The sequence below is a fragment of the Myotis brandtii genome, unplaced genomic scaffold (assembly GCF_000412655.1).
Source record: "Myotis brandtii unplaced genomic scaffold, ASM41265v1 scaffold343, whole genome shotgun sequence".
NCBI classification, from domain to species: Eukaryota; Metazoa; Chordata; class Mammalia; order Chiroptera; family Vespertilionidae; genus Myotis; species Myotis brandtii.
Genome location: NW_005363209.1, coordinates 2,935,502 through 2,941,501, shown reverse-complemented (window position 1 = coordinate 2,941,501; position 6,000 = coordinate 2,935,502). Strand labels below are relative to the sequence as shown.

Below are 6,000 nucleotides of genomic sequence, written 5' to 3'. Positions count from 1 at the left end.
CGCGCGCCCGGATGGCGCTTTTCTCCCAGGACCGGTGAGTAGCCTGGAGGGCGCAGGGGATAGGGCGCCGAGGCTAAACGGGGAGAGAGCGTGTTTGCTTTAGGAGGTACCACAAACCACCTGCTGTGATTCCTCTACCTCCAGGCAGGGGTCTCGGGAGGGCTGCTCCGTGGTCCCTGAGGGGCTGTTTGATTTCAACTCCACCTGCTGGCAACCTGAGCCCCTCTCCCTCCCGGGCAGCTCGCGGTCTCGCCTCACTTCCAGCTCTTACCCTAGCAGCAGAGGTGCATGGACCCAGCCCTCCCGTTACCCCGAACAGGATCCTCTCAGTCCTCACCGCCTCTGCGTTCCCCCTTTCTGATTTCCCGCTTCTGCCAGCCCTCCCATGCCCCCATCTGCCAGTCTGCACCCGGTCTCGCACTGACAAAGCCATCTCCACAAAGTCCGCCCCCGACCCACCTTCCCTTTTTCCAAAGCCTGGCTCCTGAGCCCCCGCTGTCCCGCCGTGTTCCTTCGAAGAGCAATTGGTCCTCCCAGTGAATTCTGACCTCCATCCCTTGACACGACGGGGCCTCTCCAGCTTTCTGACGGTCCCCGCAGGAAATTGACACAGACACGCGGTGATCGTGGCTTATGTAGAGTTACTCTGTGTTTTTCTCGGCACCTGGGCTCTTTCGGTTACAATAAAGCGTGGAAAAAAAGACAAAAACAAACCTTTTGCGACTAAACTTTTTGTTATTGTTATTTAAAAGAGCACAGCCATTTACAACATTCAGATTCGTTTTATTCATTTAGAGGCAACTTAGCTAATAGCAATGAACGCCCCTATTTACCTGTTTTTCCGGAATCGGTCTTAGTTCCAGGTGTAGCTATGCACCTACCTGACTGGGTAATAAATCTCCTTTAGCAACAACACAATCAAAAGCCCAGCAACTCTTAAGATTTTTTTCTTGAAAGAGAATAGAGTAACGCCAAACTCATCCTTTGAAATCTTCTTTGAATTTGCAATAAGCCAAAGCCCTTATTTATCTTTAGGTTTAGTGGCTAATAGAAGCATACAGTAGGATCAGAAAACGTACGAAAAAAAGCGAAGGCACTGTGTGGGGGCTCCGGGCATAGTGTAGTATCTTAGCATCCAGTCTTTTTTTGTAGAAGTTTTCTTCCGGCAGCAGCCCTTTCTTTTGAAACCCTGTTTAACGTTTCGGTATTTCTAATTGGCCTGAGAGAAAAAGGGGGAGTTGTGTTCAGGGAATGAATATGATCAAGGGAGATGAAGGAATGAGTGAGCACAGGGAGAGACTATTTAAATACTAAAATGTGTACTCCTGACTCCCCATGTATTGAAATCTTCAAGACAAAATTACCCCCACACAATTCGTGATTTAGTTTTTCAGAGAAGTGACAATATTACTGATTTCTGTATATTTTACTGGTCAGAGGGCTTACGTTCGAAACAATGCAGATAACAGCATTCAGAAATGGGTGTCAGAAACTTTAAAAGGTGCCCCATTTGGGTATGTGGTGTGTGGATATAAATTTCCTGGTAATAATATTATTATTGTTTTAAAGAATTTTAAAGAAATAGGAATTAAATTGCCATTGTTGCTTTCCCAGTTGATGGAGAGAGATGTGTGCTTCTTCACCTTACAGGAGCAAGTCTCTGCTCCACAAGGAATAGAGAGGGAAAGTTGAGCAATGTGTCTAGTGAGGATTGCCTTAAAATCTTGCCTTCTCAAAAGTCAAGAATTTAAAAAAATTTGTTTGAACTCAAACTATATCCGAGCCTTTCCCCCCCCTCTCTTTGTAGACACAGGCAAAAATGCAGTGAGCAAGTCACTCACAAGGATGGTTTTGTAAATGTGGAGAACTGCATCCAAAGTCAGGAGGGGTTATGATTAATGACTTTATCTTTTGTTTTTACATTCAGAAGTTTTAGTTGGTAAAATTTAGTGCTTGACTAAGAAGACTATTCAAAATTAAGTATTTAACCTTACAATTACTGCTAATAGTCACACTGGTCATCTAGGAAGATAGATAATAGGTGAGTTATGAGATGAATAAAAAAATCATTAACTTTTTTTCTCTAAATGCTTTTATCCTTTGGAGAAAAACGGAGTGCTTACTATATGCAATAGGTCCAACAGTAATGAGGCTGTATTGGAAAAGATACATCCCAATTGAGCAAAAGGGAAAGCAAGGAGCAATGCCGACCTTGATCAATTATTGCCCATAATTGTGTAAATGATGAGTTCAAGACATATATGCTCACATAATTATAATTATGTCAACTTCCAAACAATGTCAGAATTTCTCATTTCTTTTGTAAGGATGTATGTTCATATATACATAATATTAAAATAGTCTCAGAATTGTCAATTAGAATATAAAAAATTAATCTGCAATAAAATAAGCAGGAATTTTTGTAAAGAATGTTTGGTGAGCTGGAACTCAAGTTCTGCCTCAATTTAATGTAGTTGTCATTATTAAGGCTATGCCCAACGGCTGACTATAATAACACTTGGGGAAACAAGTCGTACCAATATTTGAATGGCATTTCTTTGAATATCATTGTTGTAGCTTATAATGCTCATAACTATATGCCACCTAGAGGATGGGATAGGTCTAAATTAAATGTTTACAGTGGTAAAGAATAATTTTTTTAAAAATCTTTATCACTGATATTTGCCTTAATTGATAAATACAAAAGAAAGGTTGTGAAACCACTGGCAATATGATAAACTTTAAAATATTTATTTTAACTTCACTCACTTATTATATTTCTTGGAATGGAAATATATTAATTTTTCACCCATAAATGCTTTAAATTTACAATTACCCTATTTGCAGAAACTTGAAAGTCATTCCAATTAAATGAAAAAAAAATCTTTTTTATTCTTACAGTTTAAAATACATTCAAAATAACAATTTTATAGCAACGGAAACCTTTAACCAAAAATTCAGAACTGTAGACTCATAAGTTTTTTTAAAAAAATGGCTACGCTTTAATTTAATTACCTTGATTGTTAACACTGCTGGGGGTGGGGAGTGACTCCTAAAAGAAGGAAGACTAGCAACTGGCACATTTTTCCGTTCTAGGCACTCATAGCTTTTTCCTTGACTATTATTTTTATTTTATCTTTTCAAACACAGACAACTGCTCCAATGTTAAAGAAAGTTACAGTGAACTTTGAGCACTTATATTGGTGATGCTTGCTAAGATTTAAGAACTCCAACAGTGAGAATCAGACGATGACCTTGGTAAAGAGTAATGTAAAATTGTGGAAATGATATAGATTATTTCACCAATAGACTGCTTTTGTTTGAATGTTCCATGTGAAACCATTTTTGGCTTAGGTGTGGAGAAGGGGGTGGCTGAGGAAGGGAAACTAGGCAAGAGAGAAATAGAAGGAATAAAAGCATGTGGATACTTGCTTAAATTCTTTATTCAAGTAAAAGTAACTAAATGCAAATTCCATTATTTTGGTATTTGGGATAAGAGCTGTTTTCCAACTTGAATTTTTGAAAATGTCTTCTTTACAGCAATAAAAACACAATTTTAAAAATAAAGTGATGCACTCATTTTCTTCATTAAAACCTAGGGATTATAGGCAAACTATTTTATGTAAACTAATTGACTTAAATACAATTCTAGACAAATTTAAAAATAAAATCTTGGAAGAAGGGGAAAAACAAAACATATACACACAACTAAAATTACAATATTAGGTAAAGAGCCAAGTAATTTATTATCTTATGATGGCAAGATGATTCAGTGGAGCGATCACTAATATTTTCATAGCTTAATATATATCTCTTATAGTTTCCTATTTACCTGTGTTGATGTATTATTCAATTTTTATTGATATTTTTGCATTTTTATTTATACATTTAGAAAAGTTTGTATATTAAAAATGCTTCAAATTTTATGAATTCAAAATAATCTGCAAATTGTACTTGTAGGTATCATATAATTACATAAATGTTTACAGATGGCTTTATTTTCTATCGTTATTATATAGTGGAAGGAATATCACAAAAAGCATTCTCAAAGAGCAGATAAGCAAAATGAGTATTTCAAAACCAGCATAATGATTCCACCAAAGTTTTACAACAATGCTGTCACTCTTATAAGATCAAATCTCATGTACAATTAAAATTCCTACAGAAAAAGAAACAAATTTAGATTCTATGATTTTACATGACATGGTGTGAAAATCATATTTCTTTAGCTGCAAATGAAATGCTTTGTATTCTTAATGGAATAAATCACAGAATGTAGACATCAATTAGAGGATGTAGAGGGCATTGCACTTTCATTATTTTATTAATAACTTAGGTTCTTAAGTAGTTAATAGAAACAGAACTAGAATCCAGGTCTCCTAACTCCATGCTGTATGTCTTTCTATAAAATCTCTATGCATATTTAATCTTTTTGTCACCAAAAAGAATGTTTGTGGATCCGTGTGTTTGGGTTTTTTCTTTGTCACTGTAGTCTGTGAATACATCAGGTGGTCAGGGAAGATACATTTGTTTCACAAATTTCCAAGTCTGCAATTACAAATTTTGGCATTTTTAGCTTTCTTGTCACTGATGGCCAAAAAGATCAGTGAAAGTGAATGACTAAATCAATGGGGAACCATAATCATAAATGGGTAAAAAATAAACTTGCAAATGTATTCTTGGTGATATGGCTCATCAGTGTCATCTCATCTAAGAAGAGTAACATGGTAATATGGATTTGCATCTATATGGAAGAACACTACATTGTTTAAGTGTGGTGTGTCTGTGCTGATGGAAGGTAGGGGGCTGTGTGGCTGCTTCAAAAGCAGAGGGGATGGTTATCTTAGGAAATGACCTTCTTTTTTTGTTGTTGTTAATCCTCGTCCACCTGAGAGAAACGTCGAGAGACACATCTACTAGTTGTACCCTTCTGCAGGCACCGCGACCAGGGGGAGTTGAGCCTGCAATCATCCAAGAGCAACTGCTCCGCTCAACTGGTAGTCATGCCCTTGACCAGAATCAAACTCAGGACCTCTCAGTCCATGGACGAGGCAGAGTCTCTTTCCACTGATCCAAACCAGCCAGGGCAGGAAATGACCTTCTTTTAATTAGTTAAGATGCAGACTTAACTGAAAGGCTACCATAACCTAATTTCTTTGGAGTCTAATTTAGCTTCCACTTATTGAGGGCCTCCTACTGGCAAGATCTGAAGTGATGACTACAGACACCAGGATGAGTATAATACAGGTTCTGACCTCAAGCGGCTTACAGTATAACTAGAGAGACAGATAAGAACAAACAGAGAAAGGAGTGATGGGATACCAGCTGGCATTAATCTAGGGCATCTACTATATTACTGAACAAGGTGTCCAGAGGAAAAAAAGACTACAACTTACTCTTAATATGCCTTGCCAAAATGGATGGCGGTATGCCATGACTGAGTGTTGGCACAAAAATAACCCCCTTTAAAATAGCATATGTTTACATTGCTTTCCATATTATTTTAACTTTGAGAAAATATTGTTTTTTACAATGTAAGAACCTATTATTATGAATTGATATAGGATGTCCCACACTAATGAGTGGTTATTCAGTTGTTGTAACTCATAGGGTCATTTTTTGAAGGAAATTTAACTAATTTTACATTTTAACATAAGTTTGAAATATCAATTTTGTCTTTTAAGGAACCTAAACCTTTAAGGTTCATTCAAATGAAATACAGAAGAGGGAGTAAATGGAAGCAGCAAACAACATTTGTAATATTAAAAGTTAAGAATTAAAAGTTCATAAACTGCTTTAACAAAATATATTTCAATTTAAACAGGCAATTTTAACTCTCTGTATTCCATTGATGCTGATAGATATTTATTCAGTAGGTATGACTATATGATGCAAAGGGACATAGGGCTGTTAATGATAATGATGGCATCACTGCCTTGACCTGGAGGAGACAACTATTTCAATAGCCAGTCCCTGCTGATTTATAAGACCTAGGAAGGG

The 6,000-nt window shown here is 37.0% G+C and overlaps 1 protein-coding gene across 1 annotated transcript in view; it reads left to right on the top strand.

The window, feature by feature from the left end:
- The first annotated feature begins 3 nt into the window (after positions 1-3).
- FUT9 (fucosyltransferase 9 (alpha (1,3) fucosyltransferase)) overlaps positions 4-6,000 on the top strand; it is a 152,294-nt gene continuing 146,297 nt past the window's right edge. Inside the window, exon 1 of the mRNA XM_005871476.2 lies at positions 4-34. The gene's annotated coding sequence lies outside the window, so the exon portion shown is untranslated. The remainder of the gene's footprint in view (positions 35-6,000) is intronic.